Raw genomic sequence first — 23490 nt, forward strand, 5'->3', positions numbered from 1 at the left:
GATTTGACCCCTGGTCCAGGAACTTCCATATACTGCAGATGCAGCCATAAAAAGAAGAAGATGAAAAAGGATTACTGAAGGAAGCAAGTGATCTAAGGCATATGGTGTTTAGATTAGTGGCTGACACATAACATCCTATGATGCTATTATGATTCTTTCCTGAGAATTAACAAATTCACTCATGCTTGTTTTAACTTTGGTTGTTGCTGATGTTGTTCTCAGCTATTGTTTTATTTATTCTTAATTTTTTAATTTTTAATTTTTATAATTGTTTTGGCTGTAACCCGTGGCATGCTTAAGGTCCCAGGCCAGGGATTGAACCCATGCCACAGCAGTGACAACGCCTGCTGCACCACCAGGAACCTCCCTTGGTTCTCATTTTAAAGCAGCTCTATTGAGATAAGCTTCATATAATAAAATATACCCATTTTAAATGCATAGTTTAATGAGATTTGATAGATGCACACACTCCTCTCACCAGCACTACAATCATGATGCAGAACATTTGCATCACCAAGAAAGTCTCCTGGGCCCCTTTACTGGTAATTCCCCATGCTGGATCCAGGCAACCAGGGATCTGCACTCTGTCACTACAGATTATTTTGTCTTTTCTAGAATTTTATATTACTGGAAACATGCTGTATGTATGCTTTTGTGTCTTTTATGTTTTCTCCCTCAGCATAATATTTCTGAGACCCATCTGTGTTGCTGTGTGAATTAGCAGGTTCTTCTTTTCTATTGCTGAGTGCTATTTCATTATATGGATGTACCATAGTTTGTTCATCCATTCCTCTGTTGCTGGGCATTTGAGTGGTTTCCAGTTTACGGTTATTATAAATCACTCAAATAGCTTCTTTGTTGGCAGCTTTCTATTTAAGAAAGAACAAAGTCAAGGACTCAGACAAAAGAATCTGTCTTTATATGAGGAGTTATTTAAGAAAGTCTTGAAGTCTTATAAGAGTAGAGTGGAAGTAGGGGACTAAGCTGGGGAACAAAAAGCAATACTGAAAACCAAGTGTGTTTTTAACTACATTAGAAGGAGAACTTAACCTTAGCTGTGGACCCCTTTTTTTCTTTACAGACAATGTATCTTTGCATGGATGAACTGTTCTTTTCAAACTTGTCCCCTTTTACTCATGTGAAATATAACTTTTAATGGCTAGAGTAAACATAGGTACACTCAATAAATACCTTTAAGGTAGCTTGTCAAATTTTATTTTGCAATATCCATAAACCCATTCATTTTAGGGATTTTTTTATGTCAACTTTTCCACCTTATTTTCTTTTCAATTTTCTGAGGTCAGTGCAGTTATAAGTTATTCCTATGAGAGAGCATTTTAAAAGAAGCATTAAGTATATTGAGATCTATAGGATACCATTTTGGCCTCCTTTTGAAGCACAAACAATTTATGGGCACCAGTATTATGTAATGATATCAGGGATAAAAGAATCCATATAAGGAAAATTAAAATACAGGGTATCAATATATTTAGCAGATTTCTAAAATATAAGAATTAACAAAACCACTCAGGGTTGTCAAAGTACCAGGACAAAATGTTTATCCAGAAAGACTGACACTATGAGAGCCCAGGAAAGCTGAGGCTTTCCCACATATCAAGTCCTGGCTCCTTTTTTGCTTAGTGGTTCTTCTGTCAACCTATTTATTTCCTCTCCTGTTTTACAAAAGCAGAAAGAAAATATTATCCTGTGCCTTCAACATGTTGCTTAGAAATTTCCTTGGCTAAATATCGAAATTCATTATTTCCACATACCTGTGCAGACTGCAATTCTGCTGTCTCTGCCATTATGTAAGAATCTCCTTTCCTTCATTTTCCAGTAACAGTTTCTTCATTTCCATCTGTGCTTTCCCTGGCAGCCGCTTTAACATCCATATTTCTGCCATATTTCTTAACATTCATGACATATTAAGAATTCTCTAGATGATATAGGTTTTTCTCTACCATGCTTCTGAATCCTCACTAGCAGAGTTAACAACCATGAATTTACTAATTGTTCATTCAAAGCAATTTAAGCTTTTTTTTTTTTTTTTTAAATCATGCTCCATAAAATTCTTTCAGTTTTGCTCCACTCCAAAGTTACTTTCACATTGTTAGGTACTTATAGCCACACCCCACCTCCTGGGACCAAAATTGTATTAGTTTCCCATTACTGCTGTAACAAATAACTCCAAATCTAGTTACTTAAAACAATGTACCTGGGAGTTCCAGTCATGGCTCAGCAGTTAACCAACCTGACTAGTATCTATGAGGACTCTGGTTCAATCCTTGGCCTTGCTCAGTGGGTTAAGGATGCAGCATTGCCAGGAGCTGCGGTGTAGGATGCAGAGGCAGCTTAGATCTGGCATTGCTGTGGCTGTGGCATAGGCCAGCAGCTACAGCTCCAATTTGACCCCTAGCCTGGGAACCTCTATAAGCCTCAAGTGTGGCCCTAAAAAAGGACAAAAAACAAAACAAAAACAAACAAATAATGACCCAAGTGGATTACCTCACATTTCTGGAAGTGAAGTCTGAAGTGAGTCTCACTGGGCTAGAATCAAAGTGTTCATATAACTGCTTCTTTCTTGGAGGATCTCAGGGAGAACAGGCTTTCTAGCTTCATCCTCGTACAGAGCTGCACTAATCTTGGCTACTAATCTCTTGGCTGCTAATCTTGTTCCATCTTCAAAGCCAGCAATTGCTCCTCAGGTCTTTCTTACACCGCATCACCCTGCGTCTCTCCAACTCTCTTGCCTCCATCTTTTCCTTTACGAGGACCCTTGTGATTACACTGTGCCCACACAGGTAATCTGGGATAACTGTCCCATCTCAAGGTCAGGTGGTTACAATCCTAATACTTCCTTCAACCTTAATTCCCCAATGCCACGTGCCATGTAACATAACCTACTCACCGATTTCAGGGGTAAGAACAAGGACATCTTTGGGCCAGGGGAGGGGGGATAGGTCTTATTCTGCCAGCCTTCTCTTTAACACTGACAAACAAACACCATCTGTTTGGAGAAAATATAATGAACAATATTTCTGTCACTGTTAGAATCTCTTAAAGCCCAAGTTGACTGTCTATATCAAGACCAGAAATTTAGGGACTCCACCCTCACACATTCTGCTTTTCCTTAATTAAAACTTCACATTGCACAAGAGAAGTGAAATGCTAACATGGTCCCAATGATCACATGTTACCAGTGTAAAATATAGCTAACTAGATGTGTTTCAAGCAAACTTAAAGTAATGATCTTAAAGGAGGAAAAAAGGATAAAAAAGAGAAAAAAGATAATGAACTTTATCATATCTTTCTTGTGTTTGACATGTGGCCTTTATTTGATAAACAGTACAGTCAGTGTTTTGCTAAAAAAGTGAAGTTCTGTCTCTGACATTTATTTAAAAAGTACCTATACAGTAGGTACAGTGTCCCTCACGTTTCTTCCCTCCTGTTATATTGCCACTTCCCCCTTTCTTTCTAAATTCCCCTTGGGAGATCCTGCTGAATAGCATTGAGAACTTTGTCTAGATACTCATGTTGCAACAGAAGAAAGGGTGGGGGAAAAATGTAATTGTAATATATACATGTAAGGATAATCTGACCCCCTTGCTGTACAGTGGGAAAATAAAAAAAATTATAAAAAAAATTAAAAAAAAACAAATGAAGTGAGAAAATAAATAAATAAATAAATAAATAAATTCCCCTTGGTTTGGGAATTTGTGATTTTGGTCTGTAGACTAGAAAGAAGCCAAAGTGATGAATCCATTAGTCCCATTAATTTGTTTTCACTGACAAGGTAATAATACCCCAGAAAAAGAGAAAGAAGCTGGTTTTAAAGATCCCCATGCTTAAATAAATTCATAAAACCCATTTCCCAGGTGTAGTTATTTAATGCACTGGCTGGAAACAAGTGTTTCCAAAATATGAGTTAACTGTGATTTTTTTAAATGACAATTCTGATTCAGTAGGTCTGGGGTAAGGCCTGGGGTTCTGTTTCTGACAAGGTTACAGGTCATGACTTTGCTGCTGATAGACAGACTGAGTACCAAGTTCCACACTCTGAGTACCAAGTACCACACTCTGCTAATTGCCATTGTCATATGCAAGTGGGACTAGAATACACTTTTGAATGCTTTTGTGCCCTTGCCAATTGTGCATACAGGAAAAACAAAGCCTCTTGAGAAGAAAAACTTGAGCTTTCCTGAGGAAGAGGCAATTTAAAGACTACTTTAAACTGAATACTTGTCCTTGTTAACATTTTGATGAAGTTGTCATGACAACTTTCCTTTTCTCAATAAAGAGGAGGCAAGCAGGTTTTAACCTACCTATCTTCTATAAGACAGAACAGACCACAGATATGGTGAAAGATTGAAGGGCTCATTTATCCGCTCAATGGTCATTTTATGGGAATTCCTACTGTGATCTAAAGGCACTTAGGCTGGAAAAATTACTTCCCTAACATCAAGGAACTCTCAGTGACTTTTCAGGGCATATCAATCATCCAGATTAGAGAATGTCTTTCACAATCACTCTGTGGTGGTTCCAGCACACTAGGTTGGTTGCTTTTCCGCACACCCCACAGAAAATGCGAAATACAGGCATAACTCATTGCATGATATTCCCCAAAAAATCCAGGAAAGGAACACAGGCAGACCTCTTTTTATTACACTTCCCTTTATTGCATTTTTACAAAATGAAGATTTGTGACTACCTTGCAGGAAGCAAGCCTATCAGCCCCATTTTTCCCCAACAGAATTTGCTCACTTCATGTCTTTGTGTCACATTTTGGTAATTCTTACAATATTTCAAACTTTTCCATTATTATTATATGTGTTATGGTGACTGTGATCAGTGATCTTTGATGTTTCTACTAAGACTCACTGAGGGTTCACATGATGGTTAGGATTTTTGGCAACAAAGCTTTTTCTTTTTCCTTTTTTTTTGGTTTTTGTTTTTGAGGACCACACCTGTGGCATATGGAAGTTCCCAGGCTAGGGGCTGAATTGGAGCTACAGGTGCTGGCCAATAACACAGCCACAGCCACAGCAACGCCAGATCCAAGCCATGTCTGCGACTTAGACCATAGCTCATGCTGCATCCCAGACCCACTGAGTGAGGCCAGGGATCGAACCCACATCCTTATGGTTAGAAGCTGGATTCCTTTCCACTGCGCCACAACAGGAACTCCAACAAAGTATTTTTAGTTCAAGTATATTCATTGATTTTTTTTTTTAGACAAAATGCTATTGCACACCTAGTATATTGTAAGATAACTTCTACATGCACTGGGAACGAAACATTTGTGAGTCAATTCATTGCAATATTTGCTTTATTTTGGTGGTCTGGAATGTTGCCTACAGTGTCATTAAGGAATGCATACATCCTCTAGCCAAGAGCTACGTTTGGTAAACTGAGTAGGTCCTGTAGAAGTTACTGAGCTTAAATGCAGTCCTGACCAAGGTGTTTGGTGTGCTTAGAATTTGAGGATGGTAGAGGCAGGAATGAATGGGTAAAGTAAATCATGATCCAGGATGAAAGGCATGTTGAGGAGAGTAATGCCAGTAAAGAAAAACGAAAACAAAAGCAGACTGGCTTTATATAAGCTTACAATGCATGAAAATTAGAGGATATGCAAATGAGGCCATGTGGCCTCAGCGTATATTTCCACTCATCTGCCTGTACTTTTTTTTTTTTTTTAATTTACTTTGAAAATGATTCTATGCCCTTCTTGACGATCTGGATCATGCCTTCCCACCTCTTGGCCTTTGCTTGCAAGTTTGCCTCTTCCTGAAAAACACAAAACCAAGGACAAAAACTTCCTCTGTTTTTTCTTTTCCCAAATAGTATCTACCTTTGAAGGCCTAACGCTAATGATGCTCCCTTATGAAGCATTTCCTCTGTTGGAGCGATTTCTTCTTTGAGCTTTCAAATCATTAACTTCATCTTTCTTAAAATGGTACGAGATCCTCTTTCAAATATGCATTACTGGATATTCCTTTTTATTTTCTCCTCTAGGTCTTAAATTCTAAGTACTCTGAGGACAAAAGCCCTTTTGACCTAAGAGATGATCATGCACAGAGAATAGAGAAACAGGTTTCAGAGATGGCAGAACCAAAAAATGCAAACTTATAGCTCCAGACTTTTGCCTGATACTAAGGCAAAGTTTAGTTGGATAACCTTTTTTTTTTCTTATTTAGATTTTATTTTTTCCTGCTTATTCTGACTGATGTTTGCAATGAGGAGACCACAGTTGTCAAGGCTGGGAAGTGAGTGGAAATGGAACAGATTACATGGATAGGTTTGGGGAGAAAGATAAGAACTGGAGATAATGTGAACAATTTGTAAGTTTCTGGGTGTGAAAAAATACCACAATAATCTCAGGATTAATTATGAATTCACAATGAAACAACATAATGGAGTTTTTTTTTTTTTAAGTCAGAAAGGTGACTTAAAACATTTATATACGAACTCATTTTTCTGTGCTAGGATACACACACACACACACACACACACACACACCCTGCTCACCCAAAAAACAGAACCAAAAGTTCTGAAGCAAGCAGAAGCAGGACCTTACTGGAGAGATGAAAATGATCTGCAACCATAGAATTGCATTTGCAAAAGGAGTAGATTGGTTTTAACCCGAAAACCAGGACAAGAAAACCATCCATGCAGACATCAATTTCCCAGCAGGAATGTCGGAGTTTCTAACTACAGTAAACCACAGTTTTTCCGGACCAGTGCACAGTGGGAAAAAAAAAAAAAAAAAATTAAATCGGCTAAATTTCCCTTGAGTCCCCTCCCTCCTTTTCCTTTCTTTTCCAGTGTCCCTGTCTCCTGGTCTCTTTCTCCACACAGAAACTGCTGAGAAGGCAACTAGGCGGCTGGAAAGTTCAATGCCCCTGCCCTAGTCTGGTCGCGGTGGGTGGGACTCAGCATCGAGCTGGTTTTCCACGAGTAGGTTTCATGCAGTTTTCCTGCTCTTTGGTTGCCCTAGACTTTAGGCAAAAAGCAGGGAGTCGCCGCGGGAGCCATACCAGGCCATCAACACCTGCGGGGAAGGGCGAGCCACGAGGGGGCAGGGGACTGTGTCCAGAGTGACCTCGCCGTGGTGTGTCTCAGCCGCTACTTTCTTTTTCAGTCTTTCGGTGCTGGGAAGGGGAGGGGTTCCCAATAGAAGTCAAAGGCAGCTGGGAGAGTCTCTGTGGGGGATCCTTGGGGCAGTGCAAGAGAGAGGGAGGAACGGACGGAGAGAGAGGAGAGGGAGAGACCAGGGCCAGAGCTGATTGAGCCTGGGGCGCAGCGCGGGAACCGGGTTTGCTGCACGTCGTGTCGCGCCCCGCCTGTTGAGCCGGGAGACCGGAGTGAGCGCCAACGCCGCACGGGCAGTGGGGGCACTGGCACAGAGACTGGCAGGTGCCACCGCAGGGTCCCCTTTCCCGCCCACCACCTCCTTCCCTTGCCGCCCACTCTTCCTGCGTTCTCAGTGCGGATTTGCGGGGTGCGTCCTGGAGCTGCTGGCGGTTCAGGAACGAAGCCCAAGGTCGGGGAAGCCACAGGGTAAGCAGTCGCCGCGTACCCACGAGGGTCGGGGCTTCCCGGAGGAGCGACCCACGCCGCGGAAGCCCGGCCGGAGCATGCCCCCCTTTCCCCCGGGAAGCCTTCCTATGCTCCCAGTCGCCCAGCCCGGGGGCCGGGCCCGGTTCCCACGCCGGGGAAGGGCGAGGGAGCAAAGGAGACGACGCCGGGGGCAGCTCAGGGCCCGGGGGACCCGTGGCGGCTGAGGGCGGAGGGCTGGCCGGGGCTGGGCGCCCAGCAGCGCCGTGTTGGCGGCTGCGCTTGCGGGGCCCGGGCGTGAGAACGTTGGGAGCCGGGACTCTCTTCTCCCACGGCCGGGGCGCTGAGGCCTCAGGGAGCCGGGGCCGCTGAGGGCCGCCCGGAACTCAGAACCCGTGGGGACTGAGGCCGCACCCGGCGTCGCCGCAGCTTCGTCCTGCAGACCTGCGCTGGTGAGCGAGCGCATCTCGCTCCTGGAGAGCAGAGGACTGTGATCGCGGGGTCACTTAGGCAAGGAAGGCAGCCTGCAAACTTCCAGTGGGGCTGCTTGGGCTCCCCAGGTGTGAGAGTGTGTCCCTGTGTGTATGTATCTGAGCGCGTATGAGCGCGCGTGTGAATTTCTGCTTGGCGGTCTGATTTCTCATTGTGACTGCAACACTTTGGAGAACGGCGAGCAGAGGGGGCACCACCATCTCTGTGCGTAGGGGCTGTGCGGGGAGATTGTGCTTGGTGGGCTGAGCAGCCTCGCCTGGGCATTTGTTTGGGGGCTGAGCTGCCATGCGGTCATGTGATTTCAGGCTCTGAATTTTTGTGTATCATTCTTTTGCTCACTCATTTCACAGGGTTGTTCCTGCATTCTTCACCCGTGCACTTGATAAACAGTTTTTGTCTTCTAAAGTAAACCAGAAGGTTGAAAGTGTCGCTTAATTATGACCGAGGCATCTTGGCTTCCAACATACTGAAAAGCCCTCTGAATTTTAAATAGAACACGTCTATGTGTATTTTTACATTAAAGCTTCATGTATAACATATCAGAGGGGAATTTTCAGGGTCTGAAAATTGGTGATGATGGTGATTTCATTAAATATTTACCTACTTATTAGAACTGGACTTAATAGGAACGTCGTTAACCATCTGATGACACATAGATAAACGCTGGAGCGTTCAGTGATGGGTAGAAATTTTTGGTTTGTAGTGTAGAAGTGATCTGCTGCTTTTCCTAAAATGGCTATTTTTTTTTCTTTCAGGAGTTGTTATTCCAGGCACTATATTATAAAGAGTGGTAAAAATCAATAATAGTAACAATATAACAAAAATATCAATGTCTAAAATTTCAAAGTGAACCTTAATTTGTCAAAAAGCTGCATAAACTTTATTACGCTTTCAGTTGGAGGTTGCCCCTGTTGACTGTACTCTCTATCTGAGCAATTATTAAACAGCTCCGTCTGTGGATTGCTTCAAGGAGTCCTAGAGTCCCTAAACTTTTATTTGAACATTTGAGTCACTGCATTTTTAGGGAGATAATCCAGAGTTCTCAGATATCCAGAGAGATCCTTGACTCAATAAGAAAATAAGAATCACAGCGTTAAAATATGTAAGCTATACTTTCTCATGTCAAAAAAGTAGGCTCTCTCTATAAAGCCTGTAGACATAAAATAGTATGAAAATTTAGAATAATGAAAATATTGTTACAGTAATTAAACATCTCATATGTAAAAGATCCACTTGTATTTTTTTTCCTGCACCCTGGGCCAGAGATGGAACCCTTGTGGCCACAGAAACACCAGATCGTTAACCCGCTGCTGTACAGTGGGAACTCCCCACTTACATGTTTTTAAATGTATCAGGAAACTTAAGTGGCTGAAGTTTATTTGATAGAAATTTGTAATGAATAGAATAGTACCCTCTTTTTCTCCTTGTGCTGTAAGATCTTTTTTTTCTAGTGTATGACAGAGAAAGTAAGAATTTTATTTTTCTCTTTAAAATCTAATACAAATACTTATGCTTGGTGTGGTGTTTCCTAGTGTATGCATACAAAAAGCCTCTTAGAGTTCCTGCTACGAGATATCCAGGTATAAAATAACATGTCCTAGATAGTTTTCTGTCATTTATGAGCATGCCGAAGGAAATGTAGCTTCACAAAGTTTGGTCCTCCTATCTCTTATAACTATCGTTTATTAAATAATCTTCTTTTAAGGTACTATTTTGAAAAACCTTTTGGCATTAATATTGTACTAAAAAGTAAAGAAGAAAATGATAAATTGTTATTTCCATTATGACTGTCAGATTTGCCAGGAAGTAGCTTAGTTTTCTTTTATGTTTGTGAGGATATATAACTTTTATGTCATTGATTTTTATACCACTTAATTATAAATAATTACCCAAAACTTTTCTTAAACATTACTGTTTATTAATTTTCTGCATATTTGTAGAAAGCTATTTTTCCTTCCAAAATACCAATGATTTCAATGGTTTTTAGTTTCTAGCCACCTAGATATGTTCAGTAAATATTTGTTTGGTGTCTGTACAAATACTTTTAGTTGAGTATCTCCCTCTTGATACAAGAAAACTTTTGGTAATTTGTAGTTATTTAGTTGAACAAATGTAGTTGCTCTTAGATTAGTTGACTTATTTGGCATTGGCATTTTTTTGTTCATCCTAAATCACATTTGTTTCTTTTGTTTCTTTCAAAAAGTTTGGAAGTGTCTGACCTAGTTCATCTATTTTTCTGTCCTCTGAGTGCAAGCCAACAGGCTTTTTCTTCCTATAGCCTCGAGGCTTGCGGAATCTGAATAGGATTATTATTTGTCAGGAGTGAAGAACTTTAAGCCAAACTCGCTTGGCAGCAACAGGAGAGAGTGACTACCTTATAAAACTGGAGGGGCTCTGGGACATAATCCACCCCCACCCACCCTGCCACAAAAATCTAATTCTCAGCTGCTTGTAGTTGCTTACCTGAAATCCTTTCTGGCCAACAATAATCTTTTTATTAAGATGAACCCTCCCTTTCAGAAACTCAAAGGCAAGTCAAGTTAATTCACTCTCATATAACTAACTCCTTCTCATCAAAGTGGCAATTAGCAAGAAGCCAACAGGAGACAGTTGGCTGGACACCCAGGCAAAGGGATCTGGGTAGTCTAGGGAAAGCCTCTTAATCCTGAATTGTTTTCCAGGCCTAACATAACTTCACGTCCTCTTTCTCTATGCCACCTTACATTAAAAAGACCTGCTGTATATAGCACAGGGAACTCTACCCAATATTCTCTGATAATCTATATGGGAAAAGAATCTGAAAAAGAATGGTTGTGTGTATATGCATAACTGAATCACTTTGTACAGTAGAAATTTTCAAAATATTGTAAATTAACTACACTTCAATAAAATTGAAAAGATGAAAAACAATACTAATCAATTAAAAAAAAACTTGTTCAGATGTCTATATCACTATCAAACTCTGTTTCAAGATATTTATCCTTGTCTGGCACAGAGTGGGTGTCTAATAAGCTTAATTGTGTTTGTAATTATTGAATTCAGTTTTTGATGTCTTGGTGCTGTAGGTTATTCTGTTCAAGCATATCATCTTGGCATCAGTATTTGTTTTGCAAGAAGCCTACGTGAGCTCTCATGATCTTGGTCCTATGCACACTCCCTGGCCTGCAGCCTGTTCAGAACTGCTTGTAACTTATTCCTTTCACCATGGCCTAACTACCATTTACCTTTCTACATTTATACCCTTCACTAGTGTCACCCTCTCCCTGGGACCAGTGCTTATTGACCTCCTGAATATTCTGCTTCCCTTGGGAATCTAAATTAACAGAGGGTTTTCTTTCTACACTTTGATCAGCCATCATTGCTTAGAAGGTCACTCAACATCTACACATTAGATCCACAGAACCTTAGCCTATGCTGTTTCCCTCTGGGAATCCATGGGTATTCACCCACCTCGGCCTTCACATCATTTAGAACTGCCCAGCTGAAGAAGCTGAGAATTTTAGACTGTCTTTCTGACCACCACCTCCTGGCCTTCCAGTAAGTTCCCCCCCTCACCACCCTCCTCTCCTGCGACTGCTCCTCAGCCATTCCCACATTTCTCTTGCTGCTCTCTCTTTACTCACCACACTTACTTTGGATAGCAGTGGCAGCCCTGCTCCAACCCTCAGATCTCTTGCCTCTTGACCTGCTAGAATCTGATTCATTCTAACTCTTCAGCTGCAGGGGTGGTTAACAGCACTAGGCAATTCCTTTATTCTTTCTTGGACAATTCCTATCAAATTTTCCATAATACATGTTCCAGAGTTTCCAAGGTTATCCACTCAAAATTATTTTTATTTTTCCATTCTTAGTAGATGACCTTGTTTCTAAATTCAAGGAAAATATTAAGATCAATTTAGAAAGCTAGCACAGGGAACTATATGCAATCTCTTGGGATAGAACATGATGGAAGATAGTATGAGAGAAAGAAGGTGTGTGTATGTATGACTGGTCACTATGCTCTACAGCAGAAATTGGCATAACACGGTAAATCAACTATAATTTAAAAAAGATTAATCGGGAACATGGGAGCCATTCCTCTATTTGACTTGTTCTGAGCATAAGAACTCTTTTCTTATATTGACCTCTGCTATTTGCCTCAATAATATTCATATCCCAACTTTTGCCTCTTTGAGTACTTATACAGAAAGCTTTTATAGATGACAGCTGAGATATAATATGAATATGATGTCAATGGTAATCTTCAGTTCCTTCAACTCATCCTTAATTGGCATAGTTTGAGAAGGTTATTAGCATCAGTAAATTTCTCCTCTGGCTGCACTCCTGTTTTTCTGAAAGTATGGTCCAAAGAGCTGAACAAAAAAGAGTATCCTACCACTTTTGGTTATACCCAGTTTTCTCCTCTGGGTAGCAAATGGTAAATCATCCTAAAATCTAACCTGTCCTCATCTCATTTTTTTTTTTTTGCATCTATGCTACACTTTAATTATGCATCTTTTTGCATACTCTTTTGCAGATATGCTTCTTCTCAATTTGTCCATTTGGCCACTAGATTTGGGACTTTTTAAAATACCTTCTGCAGGAGTTCCCTTTGTGGTGTGGTGAAAATGAATCTGACTAGTATCCATGAGGATGCAGGTTCGATCCCTGGCCTCGTTCAGTGGATTAAGGAACTGGAGTTGCCTTGAGTTGTGGTGTAAGTCACAGATGTGGCTCGGATCTCGCGGTGCTGTGGCTATGATGTAGCTCTGATTCGATCCCTAGCCTTGGATCTTCCATATGCCTCAGTACATCCCTAAAAAGCAAAAAATAAAAATAAAACAATAAAGTACCTACTGCAATTGAACTTAATCTTTACCTTCAGTTAGCCTCTTGTTCTAGAAGGTCAAGATATTTTTGGATTCTGATTCTATGATACAGAGTAACCATTCTTCCCACTTTAGAGGCATGAACAGATCAGATCACAGTACAGGTAATATTCTCATCCAGTAACTGTGCAAAATGGTGAACAGGAAGGCTGTTTGGCATGATCCCTGCTTTACAGGAGCCCATGAATTAGTCGTCTTTGTAAGGCTGTTCAAGAAGCTTTTAGTCAAAGAGCTCTCTTTCCTCAGAGTTTATATTCCTTTGTGTGGCCCAGGCGTGTATTGTGACAGACTTGGTCAGATTCCTTGCTGGAATGCACTTCCACTTTCTGCAGAATAGCTGTCAAGTAACCCTGTAGAAATAAAAGCAAACAATCCCCCTTTCTAGATTCCCTTGCCCCAGCTCCATCTTTGAGGAGCCTGAACCTACTCAGCCTTTAAGTCTCAAACTAGGCTCTCCTTCTCAGAAAACTTCTCTGCTCTTTAAGTCTGAATCGAGGGCCTTGTCTTGTTTTCCTGCAACTAACTCCCCTTGGGCATCTATCCCATTATCATCCTATGCTGTAGGTTAGTTTGTAATGATAAGGTCCTTGTGACCTCTTGCTAGCTGGTAGGTAACAACACTTCACACACTTCACATTTTGAATGCTTACATACTGCAATTTTAAGAATCTTTTAGGAATTGTGCCTGGAGTCAGTGTTAAGCTCTCTAGGTAAAAGTTGTTGGAACCCACCTTTTCTGTTTTGAAAATTAAGACCAGGACTGGATCCTTTGCTCTCTATCAACTCTTTATCAGAATATTTTAAAAGAATGATTTTGACTATTTTCTTAGCACATCTGCAGATGCTTTAAGTGCTTTGTAACGAAATGTCTCCAAATTAATGGACTTAAATTCATTTAGAATAATACTTACCATCATACTGTACCTTGGGCCTTGAATTTGTTATTTCTATTTTTGTCTTGCTTTTGCTGATCTAATAATATTTTCTTGAGGAACTGAGATTAAGCCAAGCCAGAATAAAATAGTTCTGCATGTCTAGTCAGGTGCTTGAATTTGAATTTCTTCATCCCCAGCAACCAGTGGTTTTTTCCTATAGCCAATAAATGCTGTTATCACCACTGTATCTGGAAATAATAACAAGAATTAAAAGAATACTTTTTTTTTTGCATTTGTGATCTTTGAAAGCCTCAGCTTACTTTATATTTTTTGATACTCCTCAGAGGCTGGTCATTTCTTTGTCCTTCTCACAACGAACTTTGGTACGGATTGTGCTCATCACTGAGGAAGACATACAGTTTATGACATTTCCTAACTCGAGGGAGTTTAAAGTCTGTGTATAGAGGTAACAGAACCCAGAAACAGTCTCAGAATTATATATGTTAACACTTAACCTTGAGTGCAATATTTGTGGTGCCATTTTGATAAGTTTTCAAGAACTTGAAAGACCAGAGTTGCACAGAAGGGAACTATGGAGGCAGGCTTTCTAGGGACTGTCTGGCATTTAGCCAAGATTTTCAAATAGCACAAGGATGATGGATTTGCAGGACCTTGGGATTTAACAACCACAGAGAAGAATGGAGAGTGTCCTAGATGGAGGAAAGGAAGAGGGTGGTTCAGGAAGCCTGTGAGTGTGTGTGAGTGAGACCAACCTACTGAGGGGGAGCTGGCAAGGCTATCCCTTCTCACCCCCCCACCTCTGCAGCATTCCTTCCTGGGTAACAGAACCCCCTGCCTTTCTAGATTCCCTTGCCCCAGCTCCATCTTTGAGGAGCCTGAACCTACTCAGCCTTTAAGTCTCAAACTAGGCTCTCCTTCTCAGAAAACTTCTCTGCTCTTTAAGTCTGAATCGAGGGCCTTGTCTTGTTTTCCTGCAACTAACTTCCTTTGGGCATCTATCCCATTATCATCCTATGCTGTAAGTTAAAAAATGTGGTTATTAGAGTATAGTCGATTTATAGTGTTGTATCACTATAAAAATGACCCAGTCATACATATATGTGTGTGTGTGTATATATATACACATACATTCTTTTCCTCATATCATCTTCCATCATGTTCTACCCCAAGAGATTTTTTTTAAATTAAGTATAAGTTAATTTATAATATCATGTTAGTTTCAGGTGTACAGCAAAGTGATTCAGTTATACATATATATCTCTATTCTTTTTCGGAGTCTTTTTCCCTCAGAGGTTATTATAAAATATTGAGTCTAGTTCCCTGTACAGTATACAGTAGGTCTTTGTTGTTTATCTACGTTATAGATACATAAAGTGTGTATATGTTAATTTCAAACTTTTAATTTATTACCCCCCTTCTCCTTTGGTAACCAGTTTGTTTTCTATGTCTCCGAATCTGTTTCTCTTTTGCAATTAAGTTCATTTGTATCTTTTTTTTTTTTTTTTTAGATTCCACATACAAGCCATAGCCGGTGATATTTGTCTTTCTCTGTCTTATCTCTGCTATAATTACTTGCTGAGTTGTCCGCTTTCCCCAACGGGAAGAGATGCCATTTCTGTTTAGTTCCCATCCCTTTCACAGACATGTAATAGAAGTGTTCCATGCATCATGAAACTCTGGTAAAAAATGTGTGCTATGACTTGGGCTGCTCAGAGCAGTGAGGCTGTGCTGGAGAATATTTATAAAAAGATTTAAGGTAAAAAGGGGTTAGGTAACAAGGCCATGATGTCACCTGAACCTTTCTTATTTTTTAAAATTTTATTTTATTTTTATTAAAGTATAGTTGATTTCAGTGTTGTATCAATTTCTGCTATACAGCATAGTGACCCAGTCATACATATATACACATTCTTTTTCTCATACTATCTTCCATCATGGTCTGTCCCAACAGACTGGATATAGTTCCCTTTGCTGTACAGGACAACCTCCTTGCTTATCCATTTTAAATGTAGTAGTTTGCATCTACTAACCCCAAACTCCACCCACTCTCTGCCCCCTCACCTGGCAACCACAAGTCTGTGTGAGTCTATTTCTCTTTTGTAATTGAGTTAATTTGTGCCATATTTTAGATTCCACATACAAGTAATATCGTATGATATTTGTCTTTCTCTTTCTGACCTCCAGTATGAAAATCTCTAGTTGCATCCATCTTGCTGCAAATGGAATTCTTTGTTTTTATGGCTAAGTAGTATTCCACTGTTTGTATGTATGACATCTTCTTAATCCATTCATATCTCAGTGGACATTTAGGTTGTTTTCATGTCTTGGCTATTGTAAACAGTGCCTTTATTTATTAGGAAATGTGGAACCATTTTGTTCTTTTGAGTTTAGGGGAAAGGATGTATTGCGTATTCATTACTTTTAATTAGACCTTCATAAATCACTTCCAGCTATTCAGAGTTTGATATGCATTTCTAGACTTTGCCAATATTTTCTATCATTATTTCTTTTTTATCAAAGTATAGTTGATTTACAGTGTTGTGTTACTTTCAGGTGTGAAACAATGTGATTCAGGTATATGTTTCATATTCTTTTCCTTTATAGGTTATTATAAAATATGTATTTCTAGGCTTAACATGGAAATTGTTTTGTTCCTCACCTTGCATAATGTGTTTCCATCCACAGAGCTGACAAACCCTTTAATATAGTGTGTTTTTACCAGAAGACTTTTGTTATGTTACTAATCTCATTTTATATGTATACACTGAAATTGTTAGTTGCTTATTCTTAATTTTCAATCATTCTGCAGCTTCAGTTGCTCTATTATAAGTAGTTAAATGACAGGTGGTTCATATTGTTAAGTTAGTTAAACATAGACCAAAAATTTCAGTGTTTCATTAGTATAATATGAACTTTTAAGTTGTATAGTTGTGAATATAAAACTTCATCCAGTATAGGTCAATTCTTCCTGTGGGTGAAGAATTTAGAGGATTACAGATGTAACATGGAGGATGTTAAGATGAATGTGCTAATGGTGTCGAGACTTCTTTTTTTAAAAAATTAATTAATTTATTTATTTTCCATTGTACAGCATGAGGACCAAGTTACACATACTTGTATATATACTTTTTCCTCCCATTGTTGTGTTGAGATGTAAGTATCTAGACATAGTTCTCAGTGCTACACAGCAGGATCTCATTGTAAATCCATTCAAGACTTCTTATGTCAAGATTCAAAGCAAGAGATTCTTATGCTGGGTCAGCACTGGACATTTACAAATGTGATTAACAAAAGGCAGTCCTCCCATTGAAAATTCAGGATAAAATTTCATTTTTTCAATGTCTTAAAATATTTGCAGTCACTCATTATAATTAACATTCTTCTTTATTCATCTTACTTCAGATAACAATTTAATATGCCGTTGCACCTGTTTTGGGTTCTTTTCTGTGGGGACTGTTTAGAGTAATATTCCTAAGCTCTTGCTGTGTCATCTTACACTAAAAAGTTTTCATAGTGGTATGTGAGAGAGCTGTGATATTTGACAGTCTGTTGAATAGCAGGTCATCCTAACTGATTTTGCTCTTCTTCTCCCCTTCCTCTTTCCCTCTAGCTTCCCCTTTGAGGCTGTAAGGGTTTATCCTGACTTTAGGCTGTATTATCACTTACACACACCTATCGGCTTGTCCAAGAACAAGAAGATTGAATATCATGGGTATCATAAGGCCATGCATACTCCACCCAAATTTCCCTCCCATTGGACCTGCCCAACATTTGTGTATTGACACAGTCCTTTGGAGGGTACCTCTAGGAGGTCACAGGATAACTCTTTTACCCAGAAGAGTAACACAATCTTGTGTGTCCAAGAGAAAAATTCACTTTTATTATATTGCTGTCTGCCTTCAATCAAGAGCATGGTTTTACGGGAAACCCTAGCATGTGGGGCTTTGATAAGAAAGGTAAAGCACTTTGGGTTAACAACATGGCACTCAAACAGGAAGGAGGAGTTCAACAGGAAGGAGAGAAAGTCCTGAAAAGAGCTATTTGCTCACACTTTTGGTTCCCTCTTATTTTTCCTCATTGGTGTTGAAGAAATATCTTTACTGGAGTTCCCATTATGGCTCAGCAAGTCAAGAACCCAACCTACTCTCTGTGAGAGTGCAGATTCAATCCTCGGCCTTGCTCAGTGGGTTAAGGATCCTGCATTGCTGTAAGCCATGGTGTAGGTCACAGGTGCAGCTCAGGTCTGATTGTCTATCTCAGAAAAACTGGAGTAATGTCTGTGTAGTTATTCTTAATATTGGCTGTCTCAATGGTTAGTGGATGTTGGGAGCTCTGTGCTGTTAGTCTATTTTATACATAATGAAGTGGTATTTGGCTATGTAAACATTAGCTGGCCTTGATAAATGATCACTGGTCGTTGCATGCGTACCATGAATTTTTGCTACCTGCTGTGTCACACACCATTTTAAGTGTTCACAACTTCAGGGGGGTAATCTGACAGCCCTACTTTACTGTCTAATTTGCTCCCAATGTCTGTTATTTTCCTACTTGAATTCTGTGTTATTGCCATTTGTCTTTGCTGCAATTTGCCACCAAATTCTTGTTTTGTCTTTCTTTTTGCACATATTTTTCTGCCCCTTGGAATACCCTTTCTTCTTTTCTTTACCTTATTATTTCCTACTTATTCAGTAGGGCTCAGCTTAGTGTCATTTATTTCAGGAAGCAATACCACTGTACCATGTCAAGGTTAGATGCAGATTTTTTATGTCACCATTGCATGCCATGATAGATCACAGTTCACTTAATTTGTGCTTTTTTTTTCTTTTTTTTTTTAGGGCCACACACAAGGCATATGGAGGTTCCCAGGCTAGGGATCGATTCAGAGCTGTGGCTTCTGTTCTATTCTACAGCCCCAGCAACACAGGATCTGAGCTGCACCTGTGACCTATAGTACAGCTCACAGCAATGCTAGATCCTTAACTTGAATTTGTGCATTTTTATTCTCTCTACTCACCAACCCCTATATGAGACAGTCTTTTAGGGTCCAATGTTGGCTTGTTTTTGTTTATCTTTGTTTTTAATTCCTAGAAAAATATATAATTGTTTGAAATAAAACATAACATGTTTTCAATATTTAACACATTCAGTTTATCTTGGTTGAAGCATATGAAAAAACTCAGCCTTACAGCAAACAGGTAGGAGTGGCTTAATATGTTTCAAGACAGCTGTAGATATTCTTTTGGTACAAAAATTTCAAAATTTGATAAGTGCCCATTTTATAAAGGTTACTTGCCATACGGGATCTGAAACCATTAAAATCCATTGTTCTGGAGTTCCTGTTGTGGCTCATTGGTAACAAACCCGACTGGTATCCATGAGGACATGGGTTTGATCCTTGGCTTCACTAAATGGTTAAAGGATCTGGCATTGCCGTGAGCTGTGCTATATGTTGCAGACACAGCTCAGGTCCTGTGCTGCTGTGGCTGTGGTGCAGGCCAGAAGCTACAGCTCTGATTCGACCCTTAGCCTGGGGACCTTCCATATGCTCCAGGTGTGACCCTAAAAAGACAACAACAAAAATCCATTGTTTTGTGAATGGATCCTTTATCTGCACATGAATTTGTGATGCCATGTTCATTAGAAGATACAGGCTCAGCTTGTTTTGCAGATCTTCCAAATGTTGACAAATTTTGTACTGTATTATATGGTATTAAAATAATCACATTAATTAATATCATCACTACTCTCATCAAGAAACCTTTGAGTATTAGAAAGCTGTCAAACTATCATGGTAGATGTAGATGGTGTCACTATGGATTGAGCAAGTTTTCCAGTTCTCTCTTTTTAAGCCAAAAATCTGTTCTTAAATATAAGGGAAATATAAATAAATTTTTCTTTGAAGTAAAATGTATATTGTTCAATTTTAAAATCATAACTGCTGAAGTGAAAATTTAAAATTTAGAAGAGTTACTATCATTTAATATTACTGCAAAACAAAACACCAAGTGTAGTTATTTCTCGTGTTTACAAGTAGGTATAGTATAAGAAAAACTTGAAAATTCAAAATGGTGATTTATTGGACAATAACAAAGTTACAGAGATCATAGCAAATATAACCAATGATAGATAAGCGGAGCACAGTAAAAGTTTTGAGAACAAGTTGAGTTAGTCCCTGAAAATACATACATTTAGACCCTAAACTTATTGCCTTAGAAAATTCTACCTGTGCACACATTACATTGGCTGTTGGATGAAGACAGTGTAGAACTTCTGCAAGGCTGAACTGTAGACTTTGAGAATGAGCATGGAAAGGGCCCATAATATCTGAGTGCTGTTATGAAAATAGTTCTTACCTTGCACATCCTGTGAAAGAGTCTCGGAGCATACCCCAAGCCAAGAGCGTGCAGTGCTTTGCACAAGTTGACAACTACTGCTTCAGAGTTAATCAGGCTTGGACAGAGCAACATCAAGGTGCTAGAAGAATTTACACTCAATTTCAGGTAATGATAACATTCATTAAGTAAATACTATATTCCAAGCATTGTTAAAACCTAATTACCTTTATTGAACCCCTCTAGAAGTGTTTTACATTTATTATTTAATTTAAAGATGAGGAAACAAAGTCAAGAAAAAGTAATTTGCCTAAATGTCATATATTGCATTGGTGGCAGAAACACTATTTTAGCCAGGTAGAGTTAATCCTCTATGAAACTATGCCTTATCACTTTAACTGGTTATCTACAAATTTTTCTGATGGTTTATAAACAGTTTTGTATACGATCAATAGCATTTGTTTTTACAATAGTCAGATGAGACTCTAGCACAATATTTTAAGGTTTGCTTCAAATGGTCTGTGAACCTCCAAATAAAATACATAAAACAAGAAAAAGTAGTTCCTGGGAGTTTCAGAACTGTTGTGGCTCAGCAGTGGGTCAAGAATCTGACTAGTGTTTATGAGGATGCAGAGTTGATCCCTGGCCAGGGAACTTCCATATAGCATGGGTATGGCCATGTAATTTAAAACAAACAAAAAATAAGAAAAAATAATACATTTAATACTAATTTAGTTAAATTAAAATAAAGTATTTTAAAATTCTCCACCAGTCTAAAGTTGTTATGAATGTAATGTTTAAGGAATTTCTTTTCTTCTTTTTTTTTTTTACTTTTTGTTTGTATTAACTCATGAAGAATGTTTTGTTGGATATGTAAGGTAAAGAGGTTTGTTTTTTCTTCTTTCAGCCCGTACATTTTTGTTCCATTATCTGCTAGCTCTATTGTTTTGATGAACAGTAAGTAAAAATCATATCATTTTCTTTCTCTTTATTTTCTCCCCCCCCCCCGATGTTTTTTAAAAGTTTTCTTTTTATCTTTGAATTTCAGTGGTTTGATAACAATATACCTAGATGTAGTTTTCTTTGTATTTATCACATGTAGGGTTTAATTAGCTTCTTGGATCTGTGTGTGATCCTATCCTCAAATATGGAATATTCCCAGCCATTATTTGTGCAGATATTTTTCTGCTTCCTTTTCCTCTCTTTCTCTTTTTTTTCCTGGACTCTAAATACATGTATGTTAGACCTTTTGATATTGTTAACAGATTTCACATGCACTCCTATTTTATCACTCTTTATTCTTTGTGTTTTCATTGGGGTTATTTCCATTAACCTGACTTCATGTTCATGGATCCTTTCCTGTCATGTTAAATGGAATTCTTTATTATTGTTGTTGCATTTTTCATTTTTAGCATTTCCAATTGTTTTTTTTTTCTTTACATTCAATTTCTTAATAGAAACTCCTATTTATGCATACTATTCAACCATGCCACTGGATTCTTTCATATATTTATCATGATCGTTTTAAAGTTCCCGTCTGTTAACAACATCTGGGCCATTTCTTGGTCTGTTTCTGTTGACTATTTTTTCTTGACTGTAGGTCAGTTTTTTCTTCCTCTTCATGTGTCGTCTATCAGATGTGCGTGTGTTTTATTTATACATTAGGTGTGAAAGAAAAGTCAGTCCTAGCTGTGGGGCTCTTCAATGTTCTAATCTGTCATGCAACATCTAAAAGTCTGATAAATGTTTACCAGCTGCTCTTGACCCCCGGATTCTGTTACCTTCTACCCCTTCATCTTGGATGAAAAAGTCTGGGTCTCATTTCTCCATGGGCTTATTATTTATGTATTTTGGAATTTATTTCATTTTGGTTCTTTTAGTCCTCCAAATACAAAAAAATATATATATAATTGGAAAAGATTTTACAGATGTATACACCTATGAAACCACCACCACAATCAAGATAAAAATCATTTCTATTACTCTAAAAGTTTTCTCTATCCCTTTCCAGTTAGTGCCTCCATTCTATCCCCAAGCAGTTGTTGATCGGCTTTCTTTACATATAGGTTTGCTTGCAGTATCTAGATTTTATGCAAAGTAATATCACAGTGTAGACTCTTATATGTGTAGCCTCATTCACTCAGATAATGATTTTGAGAGTTACTTTCTCTGTTGCATGTGTCTGCTGGCAACAGTTCTTTGCATGTATGGCTATATAACATCTTTTTCATTCATTCACTTAATCAAATACATTTAAATTTTTTCCAGTTTTTGCTTATTACAAGTAAAGCTGCTTCATAGATGTTTGTGTGAAAATCTTTGTTTGAATTTATATTTACATTTCTTATGAGTAAATACTTAGAATAGCTAGGTGGTATGGTAGGATATGTTAAACATTTTAAGATACCACCAAACTGCTTTCCAAAGTCTTTTTTACTTTTTACATTCCCACCAGCAGTTTATGAAAAATTCCGTTTATTCCCCATGGTCAAGCCTTGGCATTGTCAGACCTTTAAATTTTTGACATTCTGATGAGATTTTATGTCATGACTAATATTATTGAAATTAAAGAAATGTTCATTGGCTAGTATTAAGTTTAGATGAGGTGATGAGGGCAGGACTATTATCAAGTCCATAGTCATACTGCTCACCACAGAACAGGCCAGTAAATTGAGAGAGAAGTTGTTGGGATAAGGAATATTGACTTTATTAAGAAAGCCAGCAGACCCAGAAGATGATGGACTTGTGTCCCAAAGAACCATCTTGCCAGAGTTTGGAGGATATTTTCTTCTATAAAACAAAGAGGGGGAGGTGAGCAGATAAAGTAAAAAAAGATGTTGCACTATTTCCTAGTTACTGCCAGACTTTGAGTGGGGATGTGCTCATTTGTTCTTTCTGCAGCGAGTCATAGGTAGGCCTGGTCAGGAGGTTTCCTGTGTGCTAAGCAAAGCAATTCTGGCTTAATGCTCAGGCATGTGAGGCAGGGTTCCCAGAGATGGGCCATTATGCGTATTTTCAGTTATAGGCAACATCCATTTAGTGATTAACTTTTAGCAAAAGCAGTAGAATACAAAAGTTAGAGCCAAAGAAGCAGATACAATATGGAGTCAGATTTATTCTTCCCTGTTACAAGACCTCATGATGGGATTAGTGCCCTTATAAGAAGAGACACTGAGAACTAGTGCCCCTCCCTCCTCAATACCATGTGAGGATACTTTGAGAAGGTAGCATCTGCAAGCCAGAAAGACAGCTTTCACCAAAACTCAACCATGCTAACTCCCTGACATTGGACTTCCAGACTCCAGAACTGCAAGAAAATGAGTTTCTATTGTATAGGGAACCTAGTTA

At 38.8% G+C, this 23490-nt stretch overlaps 1 protein-coding gene across 3 annotated transcripts in view; it reads left to right on the plus strand.

Moving 5' to 3' along the window:
* Window positions 1-6839: 6839 nt before the first annotated feature.
* Window positions 6840-23490, plus strand: part of GUCY1A1 (guanylate cyclase 1 soluble subunit alpha 1) — a 68874-nt gene continuing 52223 nt past the window's right edge. Inside the window, exon 1 of one of the 3 annotated variants that reach the window (XM_047798438.1) lies at window positions 6840-6954. The gene's annotated coding sequence lies outside the window, so the exon portion shown is untranslated. The other 2 variants (XM_047798435.1, XM_047798437.1) reach the window with 2 other exon arrangements.

The sequence above is a fragment of the Phacochoerus africanus genome, chromosome 10 (assembly GCF_016906955.1).
Source record: "Phacochoerus africanus isolate WHEZ1 chromosome 10, ROS_Pafr_v1, whole genome shotgun sequence".
Lineage (NCBI taxonomy): Eukaryota > Metazoa > Chordata > Mammalia > Artiodactyla > Suidae > Phacochoerus > Phacochoerus africanus.